This window comes from Phyllobates terribilis, unplaced genomic scaffold (genome assembly GCF_046119375.1).
Source record: "Phyllobates terribilis strain yellow unplaced genomic scaffold, ASM4611937v1 Scaffold_11__3_contigs__length_659146591, whole genome shotgun sequence".
Lineage (NCBI taxonomy): Eukaryota > Metazoa > Chordata > Amphibia > Anura > Dendrobatidae > Phyllobates > Phyllobates terribilis.
This window is the reverse complement of record NW_027362771.1, coordinates 608,276,237-608,290,897: the sequence shown is the minus strand read 5'-3', so window position 1 is coordinate 608,290,897 and position 14,661 is coordinate 608,276,237. Positions and strand designations below refer to the sequence as shown.

The 14,661-nt window shown below is 47.4% G+C and overlaps 1 non-coding gene across 1 annotated transcript; it reads left to right on the top strand.

The window, feature by feature from the left end:
• The first annotated feature begins 13,371 nt into the window (after nucleotides 1-13,371).
• TRNAI-AAU (transfer RNA isoleucine (anticodon AAU)) lies at nucleotides 13,372-13,453 on the top strand. Its single transcript has one exon. It is a non-coding gene; the product is annotated as a tRNA-Ile (tRNA).
• The last annotated feature ends 1,208 nt before the right edge of the window (nucleotides 13,454-14,661 follow it).

Sequence of the window (14,661 nt, the reverse complement as noted above, 5' to 3'; positions counted from 1 at the left end):
TGCAATTTCAGCAACAGGAGCAGCACACAGGACTGTAATGCAGCGTTTGCTGGTATAACCACTGCTTCTCCTATACAGACTGCCTGTCTGCCTGATATACCTGGGATGGATATTAGTCCTGAGAAGGACTGTTTGTTTGATCTGGCAGCCTTTACAGACCCTACACTAACTATTTTGCAGGATATATCTCTCCCTAAATCAGCAGCGCTGTCCCTACACTGTCTGATCCGGAGCGACTGTGTCCAAGATGGCGGCGCCCGGTTTTAAATACTCGAGGTGACGCTGTACGGCCAGCCAATCACTGTAATGCCCACAAACAACATGGCTGCGGCATTACAGTGACTGGCTGGCAATCCCTATATGTTCATTGGCTCTGTAAAGAGCGCCAAACATGCAGGGCGGAGACCCGAGTTCCCGCCCGATTAACCCGAAAATGCTCGGTGCTCACAGAACATCCCGAGTAGTGTGATGCTCGGGCGAGTACCGAGCAGTGTCGAGCATGTTCGCTCAACACTAGAGGTAATAAAGTTAGGGAGAGAGGCAAGAGGTCCGGTCATCTTACTTATACAGGCTCGGGGAAACAACCAAGGTCATCACAAGAGCGCATAACTAATGGCAATAATGAAACTAGACAATGAGCGCTTCAGAAAAGTTTTCTCAAAACTAACTATAGTATGGTCAGAGATTGTGCCGATAGCGGTATGGCAAGGTGCGCGTGACATCACGGCCAATGAACGGACAAGGCGGGTAATAAATATTCGGATGGCAAAATTTAGAAGAGACAGAGGCGGTGTAGTGATACAACACCGACAACTGGAAGGAGATAAAGCAGGCCTCATACGGCCCAATGGTGTTCACTAATTGGATATTGGACTGGACATATTCCTGTCAGGACTCCAGGACGGAGTGGAACAAGCGTTAAGAGTGATGGATGGGGGTAAGAGTCCTGCATACGAGTACGCAGGATCCTCCGTGGCCTGGAAATAGAAAGGACATGTTACATTTGTTGGCCAACTTGTCGGTGTGGAGACTCAGGGCATGCTGCAACAAGCTGAATTATTTTAGAAATAAATGCCTTTCTAATGGAATGAGTATAAAGACTTAATAAAACTGTGACCGATCCTCACCCATCCAGTTTTAAGAGTTACATGATTGTATTGTCAAGGAAAGGGGGGCGATAGGGGGGCTGAGCGTCTGGGTGTAGTTGGGAGTCCCCACAATCTGCCTAGGCTAGATGCAGTTAAAAATTCTTATTAGATACACAGGCGGTACAGCTTGCTTCGCAGCTGGGCTACTGCGCCCAAAGTATTGCCTGAGCTAAATGCAGTTAAAAATTCTAATTAGATACACAGGCTGTGCAACTTGCTTCACAGCTGGGCTGCTATGCCCAAAGTATTGCCTAGGCTAGATGCAGTTAAAAATTCTACGCTGACTAGCAGACACTGAAGCTTTGGAGCAGACCTCTGAGTAAACAGCTCTTCAGACTCAACCATCAGTGTTACACCTAGCCATAGTGTATGCAGTTTCTTACGGTTAAAAGGGGGGGGAGCGACCCAACCCACTTGGATTTGATGGTGCCAACATCACGTAAAACACAGCAAGGGGACTAAAAAAAGAGTCTCCATTTTTTCCAAAAATTGTGGCCCAGACACCACTTAAGTGGCATCAATTGCCCCAGAGTTGCTTAAAATGGTTGGTGTGGTGATTTTACCAAATCATCAAGCTTTTACTCTCCCCAGGATGACACAGGGGTATAAAAGTCCTTGCAGATCCATGATTTGTTCATCTTTATGAACGTGAGTCTGTCTACATTCTCAGTGGACAGCCGCGTAAGCTTATCTGTCAGCACACCACCAGCAGCGCTGAACACATATTCAGAGAGAGCGCTGGCTGTAGGGCATGACAAGATCTCCAAGGCGTGGGTGGCGAGCTCTGGCCATTTTTCCAGATTGGAATCCCAAAATGAGCAAGGGTCCATTGACACAGTCATGGCTTCGATGTTCACTTGGAGATACTCCTGTACCATCCTCTCTAGGCGTTGACTATGTGTCAGACTTCTTGTCTCCTGTGGCCTTGCAAAGGATGGTCTAAATTAGTGGTGAAACTATTCCACAAAATTGCTGTTACCAGCAGATATTGTGTTACTGTTACGGTTTGAGTGATGAAGACTTGACAGTCCCACGGTTGGCGCGTTAGAACAGTGAGATTCACTACGTGCACCACTGATGTTTTGTGGAAAAGCACATGTAAGATTCTGCAACAGCCTCTGCTGAAACTCCTGCATGCGTGAATCCCTTTCTATGGCAGGAATTATTATAGCAAATTTACTTTTGTACCGGGGATCTAAGAGTGTGGCAACCCAGTAGTCGGGATTGCTTTGAATTCTGACAATCCGAAGGTCATGTTGCTGGTAGTGCAGCATGAAGGCACTCAAGTGTCTTTCGCATCCAGCATTACCAAGTCCTTGTTGTGTTGGTTTCGAGGTAAGAATCATGCTTCCTTCCTCTGCCCTCTCCCCCCAACCTCGCACAACAGAAATGTGATCAAGGTCTCCCTCATCTGATGAGTCTCCCATGCCCATCGCCAGTTCGTCCTCCACTTCTTCCTCGGCTCCTGCACCTTCCTCAACAGTTGGGCTGCTACCATGCGCCCTGGTTAATCCCTCTTCCCCACCCTCCCATGCCTCCCGCCTTGGTGCTGCCGACCGTCTGGACCTTGGAGATGTTATCACTTCCGCATATGACTCCTCCCCTACTTCCTACACCTCCTCTTGTCCCACTGCCTGACTCTGAATTCTGTTTAACGTGTGCTCCAGCATGTAAATCACTGGAATAGTCATGCTGATAATGGCATCGTCAGCACTAAACATCTTCGTCGCCATTTCAAAACTGTGCAGAAGGGTGTTTGGCGCCCCTGAGGGTTCAGTCGCCACAGAGGTAATACATCTCACCCAGAGGTATGGAATCTTACCATCAGGTGAGGAAGGAGTATGGCTCAGGACCTTAACACCTGCATGCAACACATACCCAGAGTGGGGGTAGGGCGAGATTGCTGCTAAGGGAGAGCACAGTCCCAGTTCCCTAGCTGGCAGGAGGGTCCTATGTAGTGGGTGTGGGTAGAGAAAGCAGCTTAGGGGAGCACATGACAGGGAGAGTATAAATAGGAAGCCATCTTCGAAAGAGCAAGCCAGTCAGAGGAGGAGAAGTGACAGGCGGGCCTAGGACTGAAGGAGAGAAGAGAGGAGAGGGAGCAGGAAGGCTCCAGGAACCCAAGGGATCCTAGGGGTATGGGCCGTGCAGAAGGCCACCCGTACGCCCGCAGCTACCAGGAGGTAGAGGGGTCGGGCCAGATTAGGGGAACCGCTCCGTCAACTAGCGGAGAAACAGCAAGGCTCAACTAGAAACTAGAGGCTGCAGCATTTCATGTACTGCAGGCCAAAGTCCACACCTGTCTCACTAAGAAGGTAGCCACATAGGACCCAGGGGACGGAACACACATCGCCCGCCAAGGCCTGAGGATACCGGATAGAAGTGCCACTGGGTGTGAGGTGCAGGCAGAAGGCCAGAGAAAGGACACACAGAAGGGGGTCCTGCTAAGTACTCCGGAGCTATCTGGTGGTGGACTGAGCCCCTCACTGAGTACGCACAGCACGACGGGGTAGATTGCTCTGGTACCTGTAATCTGGTCTGCAACATCTGTGAGTAAAGATCTTGGGACTACATTACATGGACTCTGTGTTCATTACTGACTCCCTGCACTACAACCACCATCATCCACCCACACTGCCCTGAAGCAACACTCTTCCTGTGGGGAGTAATAATACCATTGCTGCAAAACAACCAGCTTCAGAGGACTGTTCTGCAGCGGCGGAGCCTTTGGTCGCACTCCACAGGTGGCGTATTCGGACGTTATGAAAAACATATATGCAAATTACACTTGGATTGATCGCCCTGGGTCACGGACCGGGTCACCGCCACAGTGACTACAACTCCCAGCGTCTACCGGCCCGGCTCCGGGTACCCCACGGCCCAGAGGACGCGTCAACTTCATAGGTCCCTGATCTGAGACCATTCCTGCAGCGTGATTTGCCCCACCTCTGGATCTCGTTGGCCCAGGCTATACATCAGAACATATTGCACCAGGGCTTGTCGGTGCTGCCACATTCCCTGCAACATGTGCAGAGTTGAATTCCACCATGTTGGCACATCGCATTTCAGCCTGTGAACTGGCAGGCCCAACGACTTCTGTAGAGATGTAAGTCATTGAGCTGCAGGATGCGAACGGCGGAAGTGAGCACACAGCGACTGTGCCCTCTGGTGAAGGCCACCTAGTCTGGCATAGTGGGCTAAAAATTGCTGGACAACACTTTTTCCATACAAGGCACGTGTGTGACATTGCCCCGACGAAGGGACGCACCCATGTATGCAGCATTGTCGCACACGGCCTTCCCTGGTTGAAGGTCCAGTGGATACAACCATTGATGAAACTAGTTGTCCAAAGCTGACCACAACTCCTCAGCTGTGTGACTCACATTTCCCTGACATTTCAAAGTAAAAACCGCCTGATGCCGTTGAGCCCTGCTGCCAGCATAGTAAGGAGGTGTGCAGGATTCCTTCTGCGCAGTTAGAAAGCGGATGCCTTTACCAGACTGGCTTTGGGTGCAGGTGGAGGACCGAGAGGAGGTTGAGGAGGCAGAAGCAGTGGAGGAACTTCTACATAAAGAGGATTGATGTACAACTCGTGGGAACGGCAAGACTTGGACAGCAGTCCCGTGTCCTGCTGTCACCATAGTTACCCAGTGCCCAGTCAGCGACATGTAACGCCCCTGTCCATGCCTACTCATCCAAGTGTCTGTGGTGAAATGCACACTGTCACACAAAGAGTTTCTCAAAGAAGCGGTGATGTTGTGTGCGACATGCTGGTGTAGCGCAGGTACACCTTTCTTTGAGAAGTAGTGCCGACTGGGCATCTGGTACTGGGTCACTGCGAAGGACATAAGGTCTCGAAAATCCTCTGTGTCCACCAGGTGGAAAAGCAGCATTTATGTAGCCAACAGCTTGCAGATGGTGAAATTCAACCTCTTAGCTTTGTCATGGCTAGGAGAAAATGGTCTTTTACTTGTCCACATCTGAGGGACCGAGGGCTGGCTGCTGTGCTTAGACGGGGTTGAGTAGGGTGTCCCCGGCAAACTGCCGGTCTGTGAGGAAGATGCAGGCGGAAAAGTTAGGTTTCCTTGATCCAAGGTGGTGCTCTCGATGTCAGAAAACGCTCAACACCAGCTGGTGTTTCCACTTCCAAATGAAATAATGACCTGCCAATCACACTGGCTGTTGCGGGTAAAGAGGTGGCAGGTCTGCGTCCAAAAACATGTATGACTGCTGTCCCCCCAGTCACAGAGGATGAAGAGGCCGTGGATGCACAAGATGAGACAGACGGTGGTTGGCCCGGCCCGCTAGGCCGCATTGTAGCACAGTGAGCTTCCCACTGCAACTTCTGCTTCATATCCATGTGACGGTTCACGCATGAAGTACTCAAACTATGGGTTTTTTGTCCTCAACTTAGCTTTTGGTGACAAATATTACAGATAACACGAGTTGGGTCATCCTTAAAGATCTGAAAAAATGCCCAGGCTATGCAAGGCTTAGAGCCCATGTGACCTGAAGAGCCAATACGACTTGTGGCAGAGTTGTGGTTGAGGATGCAGTTGTTGACCTTCTTCCAGTACTCCGTCTCTGTCCAGGAAGGTGCAACCTAGCCTCGTCATCAATAGCATCTGTGACGCCCAGCTGCGCTTGGTATCAGAGATCCTAGAAGAGTGCATTGATGGAATCCTCCACAAGAGGCCCCCAAAAACATTCACACATATCCACCTTCCCCCTCAGACCAGCAGAGGGAGCCCGTTAGGGACATAATTAGGGAAGGTGGAGCTAGGCAGTTCAGTTCCTCTGAAGAGTTCCTGCAGTAGAGAAGCCAAAGAGAGGTCAGTCTGCAGTGGAGCTCAGTCTAGTCTAGAGTACTCAGTTAATAGTTCGGCAGTGGAGCACAAGGCTCCTGCTAGCTAGATTCAGGGAGCCCAGTTAGAGCTTAAGGTGTGCCGGCGCCATAAGATCGGTGAAGCACTGCAAGCTGCCGTTAGTGTGTATAGCCTAGTGAGGGCCCGAGTAGGCTGAAGGCGAGTGGAGAGTTAGTACATATGGGGCAGAGGAGCTTAACCAGCTCACACAGAAGCATTTACCGGACACCGGATGCGAGCTAAACGGGATCTCTATGACCCAGTAAGGCATAACCAGAATCCCTGGAGAACTAAAAGTCCCAGGATCTCTAAGGTGCTGATACGTAACAGAGCCAGGAGACGCTTAGGCCCCGCATACTGGGAGTGTGAACTCCAAGACAAGGCCCTACCATAAGGTCAGCCAGCGCAGGACAGAGACAAAGTTAGGCCTAGCTCCAGGCAGGTCAGAAACTTACTACACAGAGGCAAGAAACAGGAGGCCCTACACCCGCTCATTGGGGAGGATCCTTCACCCTACAGTGCTCCGGGATGTGCCTGAATTTCCACCAGTAAAAGGTACTGAAGTGACTGCCGTGTCCATTCCCTTTCTTGCTCTGACCCAGCTGGGTCTTGCCAGTCCTGCATTCCCCCTGCATACGCTGCCCTGAGGCCTAGCTCCACCTTTGGGAAGCTATACCATCGAGCTGCCTTATCACTGGCCTCAGTGGACTGCTGCAGCGCTGGTGGTTCTCACCAGATACCACAGGTGGCATCACGAACTCTTATAAAATTAACAATTATCCACCCTTTTAAAGAGTGACCCCAGGATACGGGCCCGGGAGCCGACCACAGCGACATCCCCAAGGCCAGGCAAAGGCCTGGGTACCAAGTCATCCCCATTCCCTGGGTTAGTCACATCCTCCTCCACCTCCTCTGCTGACCTCATCGACTGGCTGACTGTGGGTTGACAGTATATGCGATCTCCAACCTAGTCATCATCACCCTGTGTGTTCTCACACCCGTCGTCCTCAGAGTCAACCTCTTCCTGCCCTGACCGAAAAGTCAAGTTGTCGCTCCAATCAGGTATTTGAGTCTCATCATCGTCTTCATCATTGTCTCCACCAACAGGAATTACAGTTTGAGAATGAGGGTCTACATTATGCTCAGAACCTTCTTCATCTGGTCCTGGATCCGACTCATAAAGATTCTGGGCATCAGCGCAGATCGTTTCCTCATCTGGATTAACAGAAGCTCTGGAGCAGACCTCTGTTTCCCAGGCTATAGTATGAGTAAACAGCTCTGCAGACTCAACCATCTGTGTTACCCCATACTCAGATGGGCAGCAGGAGACTTGGGAGCTGTGAGGAAGCAATTGCGATTGGGGTGACACCTCTGAGGACTGGAGTATTTGTGATGTTGAAGTTGAGGTGGAGGAGAGCCCACTTGAAGGAGCACTTGATACCCGTTGAAGCACCTGCTATTTTTGTGCCTCATCTGGAATTTGTAGCGATGGGCATATCCGTAAGAAAGGGATCGTATCACATTGTCCACGAAAAGAAGTAGACATCTTAGTTTGGCTGGAAGATGGTCTTTCTTCTGCAGATGTTACCCTCCCCACCGCAGGGGGGCTCGACCCACCAGCGGACAGGCACCAGTATTGGGAGAGGGGGGCTGTCCGTCAGGGTCCACCGCAGCTCTGGCACAAACCTGGCGACACGGAGGTCGCACGGGCAGTAACGGACTGGCCATGTCGGCTTCGCACTCCAGCGTAGTCCCTCTGCCCGCTCGCGCCCGTAACCTCAAAGGGATGCGCAAGCGGCTTTTCTTCCCAGGGCTGTTCCCCGCCCAGCAGGCACATGGGGGAACTCAGGGCGGCCTTCCACTGTACTACCTTACCTCCCTCGCCCTCTTTCCTTCTTCCGTACTCCATCTAACCCCTTGGCTCTGTGGTGTCCGCTCTCGCTCCAGCTCTCTCCTTCTCACAGGTGGACTACCGCGTGTATTCACACTGTGGTGAATCTTTCGGGCCCAGGCATAAGAAGTTGTCGAGGTGCTGGATAATATTTGCCCCCTTAGAAACGTCCATTACAACCCATTCGAGGAAGCAACTAAACGCCTCAAATAGTGAGCAGGATCTGGAGCACCCCATGGGCAAACAGCGTTCTATATAGTATGCTCCTTCCCAGAAGCAGCCCAATAGGTGGACACTATTCAGAGGCACAGGTAGTAAGTAACCGGAATGCAGCATCAATGTCTGTTTTGGCCATTAGGGTGACCCTTCCCAACTTTTTGATCCGCCTGATTGCCTTGTCAAAGGATGTACAGCATATACTACTGTACTTGGTTCCGCGTCGATGTTGTCGTTTACTGACCTGTCCCTTTGATATGACAAATGGTGGATTAGTCCGAATGTATTTGGGTTCCGTTTTTGGCACAACTCACAAAAGGAATACGTCTTGTAAGGAAAGTGTTCTGAATGGAACCACCATTCTACCTAAATATATTTATTTTTTTAATTTTCTTGTCACGACGTCTGGGTGTTGGTAGGCTGATGTTAGATTTTTACTCTAGCCTTTCATGATTTTAGAAGGGCATGACATGCCTATATCTGTGTCTCCCGCTCCTTTTACTCCTCCACCTCATTTCTTTTCGCATGACTATATGTACTTGTTGTAACATACCTGGCGGCGTACTTGCATAGTGTACCATCTCCCACTATGCAAGATTGCAATCTTAGCCTTCAGTCCAGTTTGTAAGTCGTGCTCCTGTTCTTGCTGTGGACATGCTTTGGTCTGACTGTTTAGGGCGGCGGCCTGGTTATTTTCTGCTTCTTATAGCTGCTGTGGGCACACCTTTAATGCGTCCTCAGCCTATTACTGTCTGTCACTGGATATTTAAACCAGCTTCACCTGGAAGCTAGTGCCTGAGCATCTTCTTCCTTCAGAGGGCTTCTTGCCTCTGTAGTTCCAGGTCCTGTCTGAACTATCTCCTAGCCTGTTGTCTGTTTGCCTTCCTGGAGGCTGTATTTGCAGGCCTGTCTAAACTCTTAGCCTGTTCGTTTCTGCCTCTGGGGGCCATATTCCCAGGCTCGTTCCTCCATTTTGCTTCAGTACAGTTCCTGTCTCCTAGCTTCCTACCTGTTTTTTCTTTATGTTCGTTTGCTCCCTTTTTCTGCAGTGTCTGAACCAGCTCTTGAATTTACCTAGACTCGTTCCTGCATTTTGTTGCAGTAACTGTTCTTGTCTGAATTGTCTCCTAGCTTCTTACCTGTTTTGCCTTTATGTCCGTTTGCTCCCTTTTTCTGTAGAGTCTGAACCTGCGCCTAACTTCTACTCGTTGTCATTGTACTTCCGTTTGTGAGTTGGAGTCCTTTCTCTACTTCTTTGCAAGTACCTTGTGTGTATCTGGTTCTGCCTTTCTTTTCCATTCTGTTCCATGTGAACAGAGCCCTGTCCCCTTTCCTGCTTGCTCAGCCTTGTCCACCGCACTTGCGTTTTCGCTCTGCTCAGCCTTGTCCACCGCATCTGCGGTTTCGCTCTGCTCAGCCTTGTTTACCGCGTCTGCGGTTTCGCTCTGCTCAGCCTTGTCTACCGCGTCTGCGGTTTCGCTCTGCTCAGCCTTGTCTACCGCGTCTGCGGTTTCGCTCTGCTCAGCCTTGTCTACCGCGTCTGCGGTTTCGCTCTGCTCAGCCTTGTCTACCGCGCCTGTGGTTTCGCTCTGCTCAGCCTTGTCTACCACGTCTGCGGTTTCGCTCTGCTCAGCCTTGTCCACCGCGTCTGTGGTTTTGCTCTACTCAGCCTTGTCTACCACATCTGCGGTTTCGCTCTGCACAGCCTTGTCTACCACGTCTGTGGTTTCGCTCTGCTCAGCCTTGTCCACCGCGTCTGTGGTTTTGCTCTACTCAGCCTTGTCTACCACATCTGCGGTTTCGCTCTGCACAGCCTTGTCTACCACGTCTGTGGTTTCGCTCTGCTCAGCCTTGTCCACCGCGTCTGTGGTTTTGCTCTACTCAGCCTTGTCTACCACATCTGCGGTTTCGCTCTGCACAGCCTTGTCTACCACGTCTGTGGTTTCGCTCTGCTCAGCCTTGTCTACCGCGTCTGCGGTTTTGCTCTGCTCAGCCTTGTCCACCGCGTCTGCGGTTTTGCTCTACTCAGCCTTGTCTACCGCGTCTGCGGTTTTGCTCTGCTCAGCCTTGTCTACCGCATCTGCGATTTTGAACTGCTCAGCCTTCTCCACCGCGTCTGTGGTTTTGCTCTGCTCAGCCTTGTCTACCGAATCTGCAGTTTCGCTCTGATCAGCCTTGTCTACCGTGTCTGCGGCTTTGCTCTGCTCAGCCTTGTCTACCGCACCTGCAGTTTCGCTTTACTCTGCTTGATTACCACATCTTTGGCTCTGAACCCGTCTCCCAGTCTGTACTGGACCTTACCCAGCCTGTGCTCTAGCCTGCCTGTTTCTGTATTCCCCAGTGTGGGTCAACAGCCGTGTCCGGGGTCTAACCTGGAGCCGCAGCTGGTCAATCTGATCGGTTCCTCCCTTGTGCACTGGCGTTGTATGCCATCATGCGACCTTGGTCGGATGGGGCAGATACTTAGTTATGCCCCTCCAGGCACTCTCCGGTTCATGGCACAGTGGAATCACTAATCACGCACACGCCAGTCAGTCCGGGCGTGTGCATTACACTTGTCACTTTTCCATGTGTTACTTGTGTCTTGTCAGCAGTTTGGAAGGAAAGGTAGGATGTTCTAAAGGAGAGAAATGTCCAAAAAGGATGGGAGATTTTGCTAAATTAAATACTCACTGCACAATCAATAACAATCCCGAAAAGAAGGAAGAATGGAAAGCATTTATGGAGGCCAGGATGGCTAAATACTGAACTTAAAAACTTGATAAAAAGGAAAAAAGAAATGAATACCAAATGAAAAGAAGGGTTTATATCTAAAGAAGAAAATAATGCTGTCTGCAGGGAAAGCTGGGCTAGAGTTAGAAGAGCTAGAGCCAGTAATGAAGTGAGGCTTGAAAGAGAGACCAAAAGAAATAAGGAAGGATTTTGGAAGTAAGTCAAATGTTAAATAAAAGCCAAAGATGTTATAGGATTTTTACAGGATGAAAAGGGTAAAGAGGTGAAAAAATGATGTTGAGAAGGCTGAACTTTTAAATTCCTATTTTGCTTCTGTGTTCTCTAAGAAAGCAAATGTAACATCAAGTGATCTTCACTGTGCTGTAGAAGAAAAGGAACATGTCAGCAAGTCATACGTATGAAAATTACATATGAATGGTCATGTTGGCTTTAGGTACCAGAATTAATTACATAATTTACCATCTATGTTACATCCATGTCAGTTCAATCAATGATCAACCATTCTCAAAATTTGCCAAAATCAATTTTGGTCAAAAGAAGTCTAACTGCTAGCTCATATCCCTGCTGCCTTTTTATTGTTATCAATACAGGATGAGCAAAGTGATTAGCAAACATAAACAGAGCCATGCTGCTTCTGCTGCTTTCCAGTAAGTCTCCCTAGTGATGGATTCATAGCTACACTGCTCTGCACTGCTGTATAATGTCTTCCTTGCTGCTGCTTCTGATTATCTGGTACGTACAGGCAGGGTTGTAGGAATGCTTCATGTTTGAGTGTCCTGTATATCGCATATAATAGCAAGTAATCTATACAACCTAATTCAGTGATATCTAAAAATTATCCGATGAGCCAACAGAGGAAAGATTAGCAAAATATCTACATACAAGTCATATGTTTTGTAAAATGTAGCCCCATAGTCAATATACAAACAAATCCCTGATGACTACGTTGCTCATGCATAATAACATTTGTATTTTTGTCAAATTGGATATACAATGATTTCTGCAACTTATATCATCAGCTAATTTCTGATTTAAATAAGTGTGAACATCTGTATGAGGTAGCGTGGCCGAGCAGTCTAAGGCACTGGATTAAGAGTCCAATATCTCTGGAGGCGTGGGTTCAAATCCCACCGCTGCCATTATTTATTTTTGTCTAATTTTTACCAAAAATTAGGAAGCGGTTGACGAAGCAAAGGTGATTGACAATTTAGGAGGCAGAGATCATGGTATCCTATCATTTTGTACTACATATGGAGGAAAAAATGCGAAAACTGAGATTTTAAGAATGGACTGTAGAGAGGCAGTTTTTGACGGACTCAGTAAAAGGGAAGTAAAGGTAGGATGTTCTAAAGGAAAGAAATGTCCAGGAAGGATGGGAGATTTTGGTAAATTAAATTCTCACTGCACAATCAGTAACAATCCCTAAAGATATGAAGAATGGAAAGCATTTATGGAGACAAGGATGGCTGAATACTGAACTTAAAAGCTTGCTAAAAAGGAACAAAGAAATGAAAATCAAAGGGAAAGAAGGGTTCATATCTAAAGAAGAATATAATGCTGTCTGCAGGGAAAGCTGGGCTAGCGTTAGAAGAGCTAAAGCCAGTAATGAAGTGAGGCTTGCAAGAGAGACCAAAAGCAATAAGAAAGGATTTTGGAAGTAAGTTAAAAGTTAAAGAAAAGCCAAAGATGCTATAGGATTTTTAAAGGATGAAAAGGGTAAAGTGGTCAATAATGATGTTGAGAAGACTGAACTTTTATATACCTATTTTGCTTCTGTGTTCTCTAAGAAAGCAGTTGTAACATCAAGTGATCTTCACTGTGCTGTAGAAGAAAAGTAGCATGTGTACAAGTCATACGTATGAATACTGCATATGAGTGGTCATGTTGGCTTTAGGCATCAGAATTAATTACTTAATTTACCATCTATGTTACATCCATGTCAGTTCAATCAATGATCAACCATTCTCAAAATTTTCCAAAATCAATCTTGGTCAAAAGAAGTCTAACTGCTAGCTCATATCCCTGCTGCCTTTTTAGGGTTATCAATACAGGATGAGCAGAGTGATTAGCAAACATAAACAGAGCCATGCTGCTTCTGCTGCTTTCCAGTAAGTCACCCTAGCGATGTTTTCAGAGCTACACTGCTCTGCACTGCTGTATAATGTCTTCCTTGCTGCTGCTTCTGATTATCTGTTACGTACAAGCAGGGGTGTAGGAATCCTTCATGTTTGAGAGTCCTGTATATGGGAGATCATAGCAAGTAATCTATACCACCTAATTCAGTGATATCTTAAAATTAGCGGATGAGCCAACAGAGGAAAGATTAGTAAAATATCTGCATACAAGTTATATGTTTTGTAAAATGGTGCCCCAGAGTCAATGTACAAACAAATCCCTTATAACTACGTTGCTCATGCATAATAACATTTGTATTTTTGTCTAATTAGATATACAAGGTTTTCTGACACTTATATCATTAGCAAATTTCTGTTTTAAATAAGTTTGAACGTCTGTATGAGGCAGCGTGGCCGAGTGGTCTAAGGAGCTGGATTAATGCTCCAGTTTCTCTGGAGGTGTGTGTTCAAATCCCACCGCTGCCGTTATTTATTTGGATCTAATTTCTACCAAAAATTAGGAAACCGTTGAGGAAGTAAAGGTGATTGAGAAATTAGGAGGCAGTGATCATGCTATCCTAAAATTTTGAACTACAAAAGGAGCAAAAGCTGCGAAAACTGAGATTTTAAGATTGGATTGTCTAAAGGCAGTTTTTAATGGACTCAGTAAAAAGGAAGGAAAGGTAGGATGTTCTAAAGAAAAGAAATGTCCAGGAAGGATGAAAATTTTGCTAAATTAAATTCTCACTGCACAATCAGTAACAATCCTGAAAAGAAGGAAGAATGGAAAGCATTTATGGAGACCAGGATGGCAAAATACTGAACTTAAAAACTTGCTAAAAAGGAACAAAGAAATGAATATCAGATGGAAAGAAGGGTTCATATCTAAAGAAGAATATAATGCTGTCTGCAGGGAAAGGTGGGCCAGTGTTAGAAGAGCTAAAGCCAGTAATGAAGTGAGGCTTGCAAGAGAGACCAAAAGCAATAAGAAAGAATTTTGGATGTAAGTCAAATGTAAAAGAAAAGCCAAAGATGCTATATGGTTTTTAAAGGATGAAAAGGGTAAAGTGGTCAATACTGATGTTGAGAAGACTGAACTTTTAAATTCCTATTTTGCTTCTGTGTTCTCTAAGAAAGCAAATGTAACATCAAGTGATCTTCACTGTACTGTAGAAGTAAAAAGTAGAGATGAGCGTTGTTCTCAAATTCAAGCTGTTTTGGGCGGTGTTCGAGCCGTTCGGCGAACACGAACGATTTGAAAAAAATTCGGCTGTCCGAGGCTATGTTCGATAACTGTTCGTGCACCAAAATCATAACTGGATTTTTTCTCAGTAATGATGAAAATTAATGTTAATGCGCAGTTTAAGTGTACAGTGGGGAGGTGGGAGGGGCAGGGGATGGATATCTGCAGGAATAATGCAAATCTATATATTTTTTTCTCTTTCCCGCATTTACAGTGGGGAGGTGCAATCTGTCAGCCTATCAGCAGCACACACATGGAGCGAAGTGATTTTTTTCACACAAGCAAGGGCATGTGTCATTGGCAGTGTATGTCACATGTCCTTGCCCTATAAGACCCAGCAATTTTCCCCGTCGCCACCATTTTCTCACTGCTGCAGCTGCGTGTTAGACGGCACCGCTGTTGCTGTGTGCGCTATACCTTGTTAATTTCAAGCCAATTTTCGCACAAATCT